The sequence below is a fragment of the Natrix helvetica genome, assembly GCF_964273705.1.
Source record: "Natrix helvetica genome assembly, chromosome: Z".
NCBI classification, from domain to species: domain Eukaryota; kingdom Metazoa; phylum Chordata; class Lepidosauria; order Squamata; family Natricidae; genus Natrix; species Natrix helvetica.
This window is the reverse complement of record NC_138554.1, coordinates 41,406,935-41,422,821: the sequence shown is the minus strand read 5'-3', so window position 1 is coordinate 41,422,821 and position 15,887 is coordinate 41,406,935.

The window sequence follows — 15,887 nt, the reverse complement described above, 5'->3', positions numbered from 1 at the left end:
AGCTGCTTTTCAGTGCTTTTCTGTGCATCTGGCATTTAGGACATCCGGCTATCTACCTAAATGCCAGACGCACAGAAAAGCACTGAAAAGCACTTTGCCTCCAAGCCACTTCGTCTTGATGACATCGCCGCAGCTGCTGGGCACAGCCGGACGGAGGTAGCCAGAGTGGTGCCGAGGGGTCCGGGCGGACGAAAGAGCGAGTGAGCGAGCGATGGAGGATCAGGCAGCCTGATCCTTGGTCGCTCGTCCTCCGGACTGCCTTGGCACCACTCTGGCTACCTCCGTCCATCCACGCCCGGCAGTTGCGGCGACATCATCAAGATGAAGTCCAGCGGAGGCAGAAATGTTGTTGGTGCTCCCAGACTTCGTCTTGATGATGAAGCCACGAAAGTGACTGGGGAACGACGAAAACCTTCCTGCCTCTGCTGTACTTCGTGCGCTCCTCGCGACTTCAATATATGTCCAGAAGCGGCTTTTGTGGCTAATGTGGTTTGGGCTTCCAGCCCAACAGCACCTGCCACTTCTGGACGTCTATTGCAGTCGCGAGGAGCACGCAAAGTACAGTGGAGGCAGGAAGGTTATTGGCGCTTCCGAGAACCCTCCTGCCTCCACCGGTTGCCCAGCTGGCACCGCCCCGCACGCGCACCTCCTCCTCCTCCCTCCTCTTCACTCCCCAAAGGCTCTTCTCCTTACTGGAGCTTAGCGGGAGCCGTGTAAAAGGGATGGGAGGAAATATATATTATTATATATTATTATTTCATGATGAGAGGTGAGGCTCTGCCTCCCCTGTCTCCCCTGACCGCACGTCCCTGGCTTGTAAACATCCATAGTTTTCTGCCATTTGCTTTTTCATATAATCAAAAAACCTCTAAGAGGACAGAATGATGGCCCTTAACTTTCATTCTTGAATATCTAGCTATTTTCATGAAGTTATTTGAGAAAGTCCAGACTAAGACTGCTCCCAGTTTTAAGCTTAAGGTATTTTCCTGCTGCTTCGTCAATATTTTAACCTCTAAGTAAATCTTATTAAAGAGGGAAAAAATGAATTGCTGCACATTGAGTTCTCAGAGGAGGAGGAACCCTGTGACAGAACTAGAAGATAAACAAGGCAAGAAAGCTCTGTGTTCTTTCTAGGAATGGCAAAGGGGAAAAGAGGTCAATAGTGTTTCATTGCACTTTTAATAACCTGGTAACTTGCATCTAATTACTATCTGATATAATTGGGGCCTCAGCCCAGGAACAATACGTGTTTGTTTCAAGACCATAATGCAATCTTGACAGTTAGGATTTTCAATCTTATTAACAGAAATCTGTATTAAATCAGTTCTATAGTTAAGAAGCTTATCCAAAGTCCTGTTACTGCCACATGCTACTCTGATTAACATGGACCAGCCGATGTTTTGTGGCAATAATCATACTTTCAAAATGTAATTTTGCAGCCTCTGAGAGTAGCAGTGTTGTGTGATAATAATGTGGTAGGGTCAATGAATGAGTTAGGATTTGGGGCATTTTTTTCATTAGCGTGATAAGTTTGGACACTACAATGATCCAAAACCCAATGAATGGCTTTCTTGTAGTCATAATCTAAGATATAAAATAATTTAATATTTAATTCTTCACCTTAGGAAATTGTCTGAACCATCCAGCAGAGTTCAGAATCTCTTAAGAATCCTAAGGAGCTTCTTTTAAAAGATGGATTTCAGAAATTCTCAAATATTGGCTTAGGACAAGAGAAATCCAGATTCTATCCGGAGGTCTTCAAACTTGGCAATTTTAAGACTTGTGGACTTCTGGGAATTGAAGTCCACAAGTCTTAACGTTGCCGAATTTGGGGGCCCTGTTCTAGTCCCTTTCAGTTACCCCTCATTAAGTAACCTTGAGCCAGCCACTTTTTCAACCAATCTACTATGGGTGTTGTGAGCAAAAATAGAGAATGGGGATATCATGAACAAAGCCATGAGCTTCCAAATGAAAGATGAGGTTAAAGTAAACAAACTTTTTTTTTCTTAAGGAAGATTACAGCAGTTAAATTGGTAAGATAGGTAAGGTTTTGTGTATATACACAACCATTGTCTTGTTTTTCTGCTTTGAAGTATCTTCTTTGAATTTATTATTGTAATATACTGTACGTGGAGTTGCCCTTGAAAACAACTTAGACAATTCTATCTGCCCAAAATTCAGCAGCAAAATTATTGTATGAGCCTGGATGTTTCAATCATATCACAAGAATGTTTTTATTTTCAGTCTAGTTCAAAATGCTCTTCCTAATCTGAAGTCCTGAATGACTTGAGGCTAATTATGTTTTTAAAAAGATTCTTTCCTTCTACATTTACCTGTCAGGACTCTTAAGAACTGTTCTGAAAGAGTCCTCAGGATGTTCCTGGCAGATGTGTTTTAGCAGAAATCTATCAGGAAAACCCACAAGATAATCTGAACCTTCTGAAACCTTCAAACATGGTTCTCATCCCGATTAATTTTAATTTTTTAAATGACCTCCACTAATGTTTAATTTTCTGCCTGTATATTGTTTTGTCATTACTGGTTTTTTGACTAATTTTTATGCTTTACTATTTTATTAGTTAATTGAAACAAAACTGAAATAAATCCAGAGGATGATGATAAGTACGTAGGTGAGGAAATAAATAAGCAAACTCTTAAGCAAAAAAAGAGAGGTGGTGTCATCACAAATTTTGTTACTTTTTGTTTATTCCAATTGATAAAGGAGAAGGGGAAGAACTATCTCTTACTGGAACACAACACAAAACAGGAACTTTTCTGAACAAAGCAAGAAGTATACTGTATACTCTGCTCACATACAGAGAGGTTAATTTATGGACTTCTAGAAAGGTTTACTGTTAATTTTGAGGCTGAGCATGGTGGTTAAACTGGCTGTGATGTTAAACACAAGTAGTCTATAGAAAGACGTCTCATGGGCAAGAGTGAACATTCTAAGTATAGGTACAATTCAGTGGTGGGTTTCAAATTTTTTTAGAACCTCTTCTGTAGGTGTGGCCTGCTTTGTGGGAGTGGCTTGCCAGCCATGCGACCGGGTAGGAGTGACTTGCCAGCCATATGACCAAGTGGGAGTGGCTTAGCAGTCATGTGACTGGTGGGCATATCCAACTTGTAAAATGTGGTGAAACTCACTTAACAACGCTCTTGCTTAGCAACCAAAATGTTGGCTCAGAAACTTTGGCATTTGAAGCACGAAGTCTTAAAGCTGTCAAGTTACAAGCACTGTTCCCTCTAAGGTGCACGGCTGCGCGGCCGCGCAGGTGGCAAGAAAACACCGCGCAGCAGTTTCCAACTGCCGCACGGTGATTTCTACTGTCACAGGCGCCGGAGGCTGGGGAGGTCCTTTGCAGATGGCTAGAACTGGCCGCCCGCAAAAGACCTCCCCGGACTTGTTTTGATGAGCGCGGGGCGACTGACGCTAGTTCAGCAAAGCAAGCCCGGGGAGGTCCTTTGTGGGCAGCCAATCCTAGCTGCTTGTGCCTGGCGCTGCAGATAAAATAAACTCCCAAAGCCCCTGCCGCTACCAGAATATCTGCTGCCGCCTCCTCCTCCTCTAACAGCACCACCACATTTGCTGCCCAACGCTGCGGCCGAGGTAAAGCCGCCAAAGCGCCCGCCGGCGCCCCCACCCGTGGCAGCGGCGCCTACCCCTCCGATCAGAGCACCTGAGCTGAGCCCCGCGTTACCCCTGTTGTCCTTTTGAGGAGCCCTGAGGCCGTGGGAGCCAGTAGGAAGGCAGCGGAGGGGGCAGGAGCAGGGGGAAAAGGCCTCATGGCTTCTCAAAAGCACGGCGGCGGCGGAGAAGGCAGCAGGGGTAATGCAGTGCCCAGCTCAGGTGCTCCGAGTGGAGGGGGACGCCAGCGGGAGCTTTGGCGGCTTCACTCCAAATGTGGTGGTGCTGTTGGAGGAGGAGGAGGAGGAGGAGGAGGCAGCTGTTATTCTGGTGGCGGCAGGGGCTCATCTGCATCTTCAGCGGCAGCCCTGCCCCCTGTGAAAAAAACTGAAGATGGATCCACGCAGATGACGTCGCCGCAACATGACTGGAGGAGGAATTCTGGGAGTTGAAGTCCACAAGTCTTCAAGCTGTCAGGTTTGAAGACCCTGGGTTTTTTTTTTCCTAAAGGGTTAGTGGTGCCAGGATCTTGCAACTTGACAGCTTTAAGACTTGCATGCTTCAATGCCAGAGTTCCTGAGCCAACATGACTGGAGGAGGAATTCTGGGAGTTGAAGTCCACAAGTCTTCAAGTTGTCAGGTTTGAAGACCCTGGGTTTTTTTTTCCCTAAAGGGTTAGGGGTGCAAGGGTCTTGCAACTTGACAGCTTTAAGACTTGCATGCTTCAAATGCCAGAGTTTCTGACCCAACATTTTGGTTGCTAAGCAGGAGCGTTGTTAAGTGATACTATATAACACTTTTAATTAAGCGGGTACCTTGAATAAACATAACTTTGAGTTTCAAACATTACTGATTTTGTTGTTGTCTTAGGTGACACCTGTGAAAAAAATTCAGGTGCTGCTCAGGCATAAAAATGTGCCGCTCAAAGACTATACTTTTCTGCTCACACTGAAAAAAAATTAGAGGGAACATCAGTTACAAGACTCTTGCACCCCTAACCTTTTAGAAAAAAAAAAACCCCAGGGATGTTCAAACTTGACAGCTTTAAGACTAAGTTTAGATAGGTCTCTTAGAGGCAGGTGGGGCGATTGGTGAGCCAGCCAATCAATGAGCGGTGGGCGGGGCAAGCCTGGTGCAGACAGGTGGGGGGAGGGAGCTGGAACCGGTTCTAAACAGCACTGTAGATTTGTGGAACCTCTTCTATGGAAGAGGTTAGAACTGGCAGGAACCCACCCCTGGTACAATTTATCCCATGATCATGATCACAATATCTTTGTGTGAGGAATCACATGAAGTGAAAACAGAATCCTGTTTTCACAATACAGAACAGGTGGAAAAAGCATTGAGTTCCAAGGTAGAATTAGTGCAGTCTCAGGCCAAAAGCGTAGCTCAAAAGAGGTCAAACTATTTCATCAGCTCTTATTTAAAAAAAAAAACACTTCAGCCTAAACTAACTAAGTCTTTTGCAGTTATCTTTCCATGAGAATACGATGCTCCAGTACGATGTTCATACCTGCCAAGAAATCCCACCACTGAACTGAAAAAGAAAAACTTTCTGGAAGAAAACAATGGTAAATAAGTTCAATAACTATTTAAAAAAAGCATGTAACTCTTAAGCCAGAGAATTGAGCTTGATTTTTTTAAAGATATTTTACCCTTAACTCTAGGGAAATGCTTGAATTTTTTTTTTTTATGTGCAGATATTAGGAAGACATTTTTTTTTATTTCAATTGTCACTAATCTAGTATATTCAGTATATGTTAGACATCAATTGTCAGCCAAACAAACTGACTGTGGGAGCCAGAAATAAAAATAGTGGTCAAAATCCCACAAATTTTGGAAGGTCCAGGTTGGGGAAGGATGCTTTACAGCTTTATATATGTAGGGGTGAACATATGTTATTTGTTACCTTCATAAGCAGGGGAATGGGGATACACAGATCTACATACATATATTTTTTACCTCAAGGAACATTGACCTGTTTTGCAAAACAAACCAGGAATAACATTTTTATAATCTTGTTGCTATTTGGGGGTAGGTGAGAAGTTGTCCTTCATGAGACTTTTTCCATCCATAAGATCCAAAGCGATTTATTTTGCTAATGAATTAAGCCTCTCCAGCTCTCTAGACGGAAGATAAGCCTTATCGGTATTTTGAAGACTGAGGATGACAATGAAGGTAAGGCAGACTTTCTTCAAGGTCATAAAACAAAATGAAGTTAGATTTTGGCATTCAGTGTATCTCAGCTTTAGACCCAAATTATTTCAAGACAAATCACTGTTTTTTACTCTTTCCATCCCTTTTCTGAATTGTGTTTTTTCAAAAGACCATGGATTTGTTTTTTCATTGGGGAAGACATTTCGCTTCTCATCCAAAACGCTTCTTCAGTTTTTGGATGAGAAATGAAGCATCTTCCTCAAGGCAAAAACAAGTCCTGTTGCTTTTTTGAAAAAGCACCTTTCAGCTAACTGTGACCTGGTTGACTAATAATCTCCATAGACATTTTCTGTCCCTTTTGTTTCTCCAAGATGCTTTGTGAATGCACAGCCAGAGGTGATTTCTGCTCTGATGGCTAGATTTTGGTTGAACTCAGTACAGCATATAATTATATAATGAGAGCTTTGCAGAAATGGTAGTTCATATTGAAGTTTGAAATGTGGTCTTTACAAAGACCATGGTTGTCTGAAGTATCATTAAAATGCTATTGCCCGCCCAGTCAGGGACAATACTTTAGAACATCTTGCATTATGTATGGAGATGGTTATTAAATCATCCTATAACTCACAGCCTCTGTAAGATTTTCAAGAGTTTAGTTGCTAGAATATGTGTTAGAGCTTTTGCGTTAGACCCCTGTCTTAGAGCATTGGCTTTCAAATTGTGTTCTAGGAATAGGATCTCCATAGTGGGAATTATCAGGCTCAGAGAATCAGGACTATTCATATAGGTTGCAGAATAAATGATTTATTAAAGCCTGCACACAAGAATCTGATCAACTAATGGCCAGCACTAAATTGGTGCTAAATAAGTCAGTGGAATTCAAAGGAGGCTGGACTTGGATTTCTTGTAGCAATGCAAAGACTCTAAATTGATGATGCATTTTATACTGCCCTCCAGTTCTGCCTGCTCTTCTCCTACAGGAATTAGTTATTGAAAACTGATCTAGAATCAATCCTGTTTCAACAGGGTTGGACAACTAATTTCCCCAAGGAGCCACATGAGGAACTGGGACTGTTGTGGGTGGCCAAACCAATGTAACCTTACTTGATATCCTTAAACTCCACCAACGCATCAGGCTGTTCCAGGTGAGGAGGGAGCATTGGGCAAGCACAGAAGAGTGCTTTCTCTCATCACCATTTCACAATCACTAATTGACTGAGGGAGCTGACTCAATTTCATTTGCTCCCTGCGATGTTCTTATTTACATTTGATTTCTAATTTCTGATTGACCTGATACGGACTGGACAGGCCCAGTCAAAGGGCCAGCTGTGGCCTGGGACCATAAAATTCCCAGATCTGTGTTTAAAGAAGGTCCCAGAAATCAGTGGGGATATTAGCCATGATTAATTTGTTCCACTAATTTCAGTGGTTTTTCTCTAACTAAGTTTGCTGCTGATTAATGTTTTTATTTCATTCCATCTTCCAGAGGTTTCAGAGTAATATGCACAATTCTCTTCCCCTCATCTTTTACAACTAGCAGATTATATTGGGATAGCGCAATATTTCCCAGAATCTTTTGCAGCAAAAGTCGAGCTCCATGTCAATGAAAGACTCAATACAAAACAATCTCTGGTTATCCCCTTCTCTGTTGATAAGCAAAGCACATTGAAAATTTTTGGCAGAAAAGTAACCCATGGCTGAATTTAACTACAATGTCTTCATATGTCCCAGAATTGTGCCCTGGCAGCAGACCAAATATTCCAAGTTTTGAATCCAGGGAGTGGCAGAGATCTTGTGAGTTATGACCAAGGGATTTCTGATACGTCAACATAAAAAGCACTTATTGAGCTAAACAACTAGAAAAACACAGGCAGAATGAACATCAAAGAAGTGAAAGATGGGTATTGAATTGAATTTCAATCTGGAAGGTCGATAAGAGAGAACCATTTACACTGTTTTCACTCTTCCTGCTAAGAATCGTGGCTGTTATGTGCTGCAACCATAACATGCTGTTTTTCCTTTAGTGAATTTTACCATTTGGACCCCAGTACTGACCATAGTCTGCCTGAACCAACGAAATCAGCCAGTGTTCCTTTTGCCAATGCCAACAACATTTATAACAAGGGTAACCTACAGCAAGAGCTATTGAATAATAATTGACAAATTATCCCAGTGGAGCATTTACTTTTCAAAATCCATGCTTATTATATGGGATTATCATCAACATACTGATCACCACCTATAAAGGAATAAAGATTTAACTATTCTTAACAAATCCTAGGAAATCATAAGAGTAGCACCAAGCTCTGCTAATGTTTGTGCAAATCTATTACATCAATTATTTGAGGAATAAGATCCTTAATGCAGAAGGCCAGTATCAAATTACTTTCATAATGTTGAATCCAGACTATTTGGATTCATAAGGTAGATTAGAACTGACTGAAAATTTAAATTCAGGTGTTCTGTGTTACATTGCGAACCTTTTCCCTTGACAGTACAAGTTGTGATTTGACTTTTGTGTGACTTTTGTGTTACGTTGGGATGAAGTGATGCACACTCATCTTGATAATGCAGGTGGCGGGCGCATACGAGTATATATCTGTAACCTACTATCATGCTCCTTTCATGTTTCTGTAAAAGGATTTTGCTTTTCCATCCCCAAATCTGAGTATAAAAATGTTTCAGAATACATATTGCAGTGTATGAATTTGCAGCAAAAAGATATATTCCCAAATTACACTTATTTAACAGCAACTTTATCTTGAAATAAATTAGGCTGCTATCCAATAAATCTGTACAAAGTAAACTGCTGTAAATTGGAATAAATTTTCCATTCTGTGAAAGAAAATTAAACTTACCTCTTGTGAAGTGGTTTTTCTTCCAAATAATCAGGGTGCCTTAGATATACATTTGCCTTAGCTGGTGAGACAAGATCTTCTGCCACCTCCACTGTTCTACTCAAAAATGTCTTTGTAATTAGATGGGAGCTCATTTTGGTACTGATTGTATTCTGTCCTTAATCTGGTAATAGGCTCAGCATATTGGAACAGGTCAGATGTTCAGAATTAACCTCAAAGTCCAAAGTAAGCTCAGACAGATGGCATATTTGGGAAAGTTGATCAGTACTCAGCAGAACAATAATGATGATCTAAATCAGTGGTTCTCAACCTGTGGGTTGGGACTCCTTTGGGGGTCGAATGACCCTTTCACAGGGGTTGCCTAAGACCATAGGAAAACACATATTTTCGATGGTCTTAGGAACCAAGACACCAATTTTATGGTTGGGGATCACCACAACATGAGGAACTGTATTAAAGGGTTGCAGCATTGGGAAGGTTGAGAACCACTGATCTAAATAATGAAAAATTAGATTACAAGTTTGATTTCCTAAGAGGTTTCATGGCCATTGAATGGGATTGACTGATGAGTTTATACATCTTTTTTTAGACATTCATCCTGTTTCCTCTGGAAAAATTAGTGATTCGCTACATCAATGTACAATCTGAGGATGAAGCATCCATCAACTCAAGTTCAATTCTTATAAGCTTGAGTGGATGCTTCCTTGTGGGTTTCTTGGTAGCAATACATAATTATTTATTCTTGCCTTCTTTGGCAATGATTGATAGCTTTCCAATTTAATCTATAGCTATACAATTTAGTAATGATCTTCCATTCAAATAGTTAGCCAATCTGACCCTACTTAGATTAACCAAGCTCAGCTAGGTGCTACTATCTGGTATGATAGAGATTGTTTATCTACCTCAAATCTATTTCCAGGATTGACTCTTGGATTACATTGAATGATTAGAAAATGACCTTTCAGCCAGGAATATTGCATTTATATTGCAATATTCAATTATCATACAATGTCACAAAATAATTAAGTTTAGGAGGGAGTGCTTCCAGTCATTGTGTATACATGTGTGTATAAAGAGTGTATATGTATGGGGGGAAGAGGAAGTGAGAGAAAGCTGTTTATGTGTCCTAGTTGGATGAAGGTCAAATTCAGGTTAAATTTGTGCCATAGCTTCTCTCCGGCATTAGTCTTCTAAAGGTACTTAGTGGCTTAATGTGAAGAGAGCTAAATAGGTATCAGAACGCACAATGCATTCCCCATGTTCTGACCCAACCATGGTACTTCTATTTTATCAGCAATATGCAGGTAATATCCAAAGTATCTAACTTTTTTTTCTGAAATTAAATGTTTACATGGACACTACTTCCTTACTTAATGACAGGAGACAAAAGCACATCATAAATCTATGTTGTTAGAACATGGGCAAAGCCATGGTCTCAGTTTATCTCAGCAGTTAAATTCAATGGCTAATTCAATAATATAGATTTCATGAAACGTGACTTCTTATTTGTTAGAGAGAAAGATCAGTTCTCCTGCACACTCAGCAGCTTTTGATACTAGACTTACTACTTTTATGAGTGGATGGAACCTATTTTTAGTTGGGAGTGTTTATTGTTTCCAACAAAATGCAGTAAATCTCCATTGCTGTTTTAAGACAGTCATAGCTTTTCTTTCTAAACAGAAATCTGAATCCTAGAAACTTGTCCAGAGACATCAACACTTTTAAGATACAGGCTAGCATATATGTTCTCAAATCTCACAGATGCTAATTAAAATGGATGTTGAGTACAAAGCACTTAATTTATTATGATGATGTACATAACAACATTACCAGAAGGCATAATTTAGTACCTCTATTTTGTCTCACCACAAAATGAAACTATGGTTAAGATATGGTTTTGCTAGAGAAAAGCGATAGTTTGCTATCATTGTTGAAACTGGAATCTTAGCAGAATACTAATGCTAATATTCTCTTTCAAAACAGCTGTCTTATGCAAAGCACAGAAAAGGGGAAGTAATATAGTAAGCCTGAGAAGTTAAAAGCAGGAGGAGGGGGAGGTGGAAGAGGAGGAGGAGATTAATGCTATGCACCATCACTATTTATAATATCTTTCCACATCCTTTGTGTCATCATAAAATCTATCCAACATTGACCACAGATTATATGGGTTCTTAATCAACAAAAGGACAGGTATCAGCTGTATACAAGTGCATTCAGGTCCCCAGCTACACTGTTTCCCCGAAAATAAAACCTCTCTATATAATAAGGCTAATTGGGCTTTTGGCGCATGTACTCAAATAAGCCCCTCCCCAAAAATATTGCAACACAGCAGCAGCCATGAGGTGACCACGCTCACCACATCCTGCACCTCAAAAATAATAAGACTTCCCCGAAAATAAGACCAAGTGCTTATTTTGGGGGTCAAAAAAAAAGACCCTGTCTTATTTTCGGGGAAACATGGTAACACACTTCTAAGCTTCTTTTTATCCATAGACAACCAACAGGACATCACTCTTGGTGCAACTCCTCACTCTCGAAAAACTTGCTACGCATTCCATTCATTTTCACATGTGTTACTTCTGCCATATCCTACTGTTGCTATATTAAGCAACTAATCACCAACTCCAGGGGTGGGTTTCGGCTGCTGCTACTGCCGGTTCACTCAGGGATGTGCTGCGCACTTGCACACCCTTTGCGTACACACTTGATGCGAACTACATCACATGTGCAGTATTAAAAAATGTTTCTGCGCATGCCCATAAGCAAAAAAATAAGATGGCGGCATCTACAGTACCACCGAGAGGCCGAGTTACTACCTACTTGGCCAAAGCAGTCAGAACTGGTAGGAACACACCTCTGACCAACCCTTTGTGCAAAATACTTTATAATTAAAACATATGCATTTTATATAAATGAACACATTTTTTCTTACTTTCAAGTATTTTTGCAGAAGAGTCGAAAGCTGGCCTATATATCCCTGCCTGGCACAAAACCCTATTACACGTCGCAAAATGTGCTCATTGTTTACCCTTTGAATGAGAAGTTTTTCAAAAACCTTTCCAGGTATAGTTAACAGTCTAATTTCTTTGTAGCCTTTGCATTCACTTGCTTTTTTTTTTGTCAGATACATAAAAAGTTCACATGCATGTTAAACAAATCACACAGCCACATGACAAACAACCCAACTTAATATTTCTAAACTTTTCCAGTTCCAATACCTATTACCAAAATCTCACAATTTTCTAGCATTCTTTCATCCATTTTTTTCTTGGACACTAAGATATAAACTATTTGTTTCCATTCCACTGTTTTGATTTACTGTCTCCTTTACTTCAGCATAATTTTGTCTCTTTTTTGTCATCAAATAGTCACTCCCATTCATACTTCTACACTATTCACTGGATTTGCAACTATCATCATATTGTGGTTTCTTACTTTCATATGCAAATAGATTACACAATTAGCACTTTATAAAAGTGCTTCCAAAACCTTTTCCTACATTAGTCAAAAATCTTTATCAGAAAGATCGAAATTAAATGTTCTTGTTTGATTGAGGAAAGGACTCGAGTATTGTTACCCAAAGAAAAACTACATTTAGTCAATGTTGATGCACTGCTTTATAGCACATATTTTAACTCTTTCTAGAATTAAGGAGAGATTTCCAAACAGTGAGAATAATTAATCAGTAGAATGGTTTGTCTCCCAAAATTTGGGGGCTCTATGACTAGAAGATTTTAAGAAGAGATTGGACAGCCATTTATCTGAAATGGTGTGTGGTCTCCTATTTGAGCAGGAGGTTGGACCAGAAAACCTCTAAGATCCCTTCCAATTCTATTATATTCTATGTTTTATGATTAAATCTACATGTTTGCTTTCCTGCATCCACTCCACTAGATCATTCAGAACAACTGTATCTTCTACTTTGTCTCAGAGTCACAAACATAGAGCATATCCTTCTTTCATTTATAGAGTTAATTTCTGTTAATTTCATTTATATACTACTTATTCCTTTTATAGTCCAACCTTCCATATGCTGTGGTCATAGACAGACCCTGTGGACCTTTAAATATTGACTTCTGTTGCCATCATAGCTTTGGTCAGTCAAGGCTTCACATAATGCTTTTAATAAAATAAAAAAGACATAGCTTAAACTGCTAATTATAACTCTGTCGCATGCAACATTTCCTGTCAATGAAAAGGACACTTCTATTCAGTGGGTCATGTCAAAACCGTAACAAGAGCCCAGATTTAACTCAAGCATGTTCACATTATTCTATGCAACCTAGACTAACCTAAGTCTGCATCCCTCCCATGTGTAAGTACAATACAGTATGTTCCCAGGAAGTAAACATACAGTTTCTTCAAAGGAAATCTTCATTGGTGTTACAGATAATCCTCGACCCACAACCACAATGGTCCCCAGAAGTTTTGTTGTAATTCATTGTGCTCATGAGGTACCACAGACTCAATTTTACAACCATTTTTAGATTCGTAGGTATAAAATGAGTCACTACAATCTTTAAGTAAAGAAGATAGTTGTTAAGCAAATCCAATTTATCCAATTGATGTTTTCTTCCTGAAGCCAACAAAAATACAAGAAACAGACAAAAACATTGTAAATCACTGTCGTGTGACTATGGGATGCTGTAAATGTGAGCCAGTTGCCAAGCATCCAAAATGCTATCACATGATCATAGGTCTTTGTGTGCGTTCCGGTTGTAATTACAAGAACATGTTGTAAATAGATATGTTTTTAAAATATTGTAGCTTTGAATAGTAATTAAATGACCAGTCATAATTTAAGAACTACTGATACCTTCAGTGTAATCAATTCAAACTTTTCAATTTCAAACATGATTGGTTCTGCTAACATGAAAGAGAAATCATCTGAGCCGGACAGTAAGTATGAGGGCTGAACCTGAAACTACAAAGCAAGAACCAATGATTATCAGTCAAGATATACAGTATAAATGTGGAACAGATAAACCCCAAGATTTAAATCTGGGAGCTATAGGCATCCCAAGCTAGCCATAATGACAGAACAAAGAGACACATTTAGAAAGATTACAGTGCAAATTCTGCTTTGATACACTTGTGCACTGAAGTGTGTATAGATATGTAGGAAGTCTGCATATACACATTGTGGAAAAACAAAATTTAAACCAAATATGTATTGTGTGTATGTTCTCTTATTTGTGCAGTAGTCAGCCTTGCTACATTTATTTTTGTCTACGGTAAATAAACCCATCTAGCCATCCTAAGTCTGTGAAGATTCTGCTGTTACTGTATGTGGGGAGAGGGAGTTTCTAGAGATATTTATAGCGATGTCTAATATGAAGTCTGACCAAGATTCCTCCTCCTTTCAGTTTGCAAAAGATGCTTTTTAAATCATTCAGGCATCATTCCTTCTCTCAGAAGCTATAGTTAATAGACCTAATTGACTCTTGCCAAAGGTATTTTGAGGTTCCTTGACAACAAATCATGAATTCTCTGCCTTCACAACTTTGCTATTTATACTTAGGCCAGAGCCACTGAATCAGTAGAAGCCTCTGTATAGTGATGGTATGTAGAAAAAAGTCAAGATGGCAGTTGACACCATACAATTAAAACCTTACACTATATGTCTCTGCAGTGAAATCAGTAGGATTTAAATATGCCTAATTTAAATTTCATTGGCTTTAATTACCTTACCCTGTATACAGAATTTATATCTATTTTACCCCAGTCTACATTAACTAAATTTAAATACAATGGCCTCTTGTTAAAATCCTCTTTCCAAATCTATCATGGTGGTAAGATAAAGAATTTTTACTTATTAGTCATTGATCTTAGAATACCGAAACATATTACCCAATGATTTGTAAATGTCAACAACAGGAAAAACAATAATTGCAAGAAGAGTGTTTATTTATAGTGCATAACAACCAATTAAACACAATCAAATGCATAACAACCAATTAAACACAATTTTAAAAGCAGAATGTCAGAGACAATGTCCAAATCTTTACACAATAGAATTACAAATTATAATAACATATTAAAATTTTATTTACAATCACCAGAACACCAAGACCAATTTAAAAAGTGCCGTTCTGCTCCCTACTAAAATTGCTAAAGGAGAAATTCAATTAGATAAAAATCCATAAAACAATATGTAAATATAAAATATGAGTCTTGCTAAGGTTCATATTTTACAGCTTCACTCAGCCATGATTCCTTTTTTTCATTATACCTGGACTGATATATTTTAAGCCTTTTAAAAATACATTAAACATTGTTAGGTTACTCATTTCACATTTTGGTGACCACATCCCCAAAAGCTTTTTAAACTGAAGAGAATAAGGGAGTAGATGACATAACTGTGAGTTTGCCTAACTTACCCAAGGAAGCTGAAACTAAGAAAGGATATAAGAAAAGGTAAAATGTAGTCTTGCATTAAAGACCAAAAACAGATATCTATACAGATAGTCCTTGACTTACATCCCAATTGAGCTCAAAATTTATGTTGCTAAGTGAGATATTTGTTAAGTGAATTTTGCTCCATTTTATGTACTTGCCACATTTATTACTTCAGTTGTTAATTTAGTAACAGGGTTGTTAAGTGAATCTTTGCTTGTTAGAAGGTCACAAAAGGTGACCACATGATCCCAGGATACTGCAACTGTCATAAATATGAGTCAGTTGCTGAACCTCTGACTTTTGATCACATGACCATGGAAATGCTACAATTTCATAAGTGTGAAAAATGGACATGTCAATTTTTAGTGTTGTAATTTTGAACAGTCACTAAATGGACTGTTGTAAGTCGAGGACTACCTATATTAGATGGAGCCACTGAAAGAAACTACAGTGCTTAAAAGTATGGGAAAACTAAAGACTGTCCAAAAGAATGATGCAGATCCAGGTCACGGGGGACAGAGACAAAGAGGGAAAACTTGCTACAAACTACCAGCAACTTTCAATTACAAATATACCAACAATGACTTTCTGAGTTTTTTCAGCTTGGGTTCAGTAGTATTCCCAAGGTAATTTGAAATATAGTAAATAATATGGACAGAGTTGACCTTTCAGGGGCTGTTGTAAGAGAAATCAGTAAAGTAACCCTGGCTCTAAAAATACTGGTTTCCTCTCTTAACAATTCTACCCTCCCAACATTTCCTCAGTTTATTATCATCACTTTTCTACTCAGTAAGTGAGTAGATTTTCAAAATCTCAAGAAGGAAAGTTGTTGTAATTCAGAGATG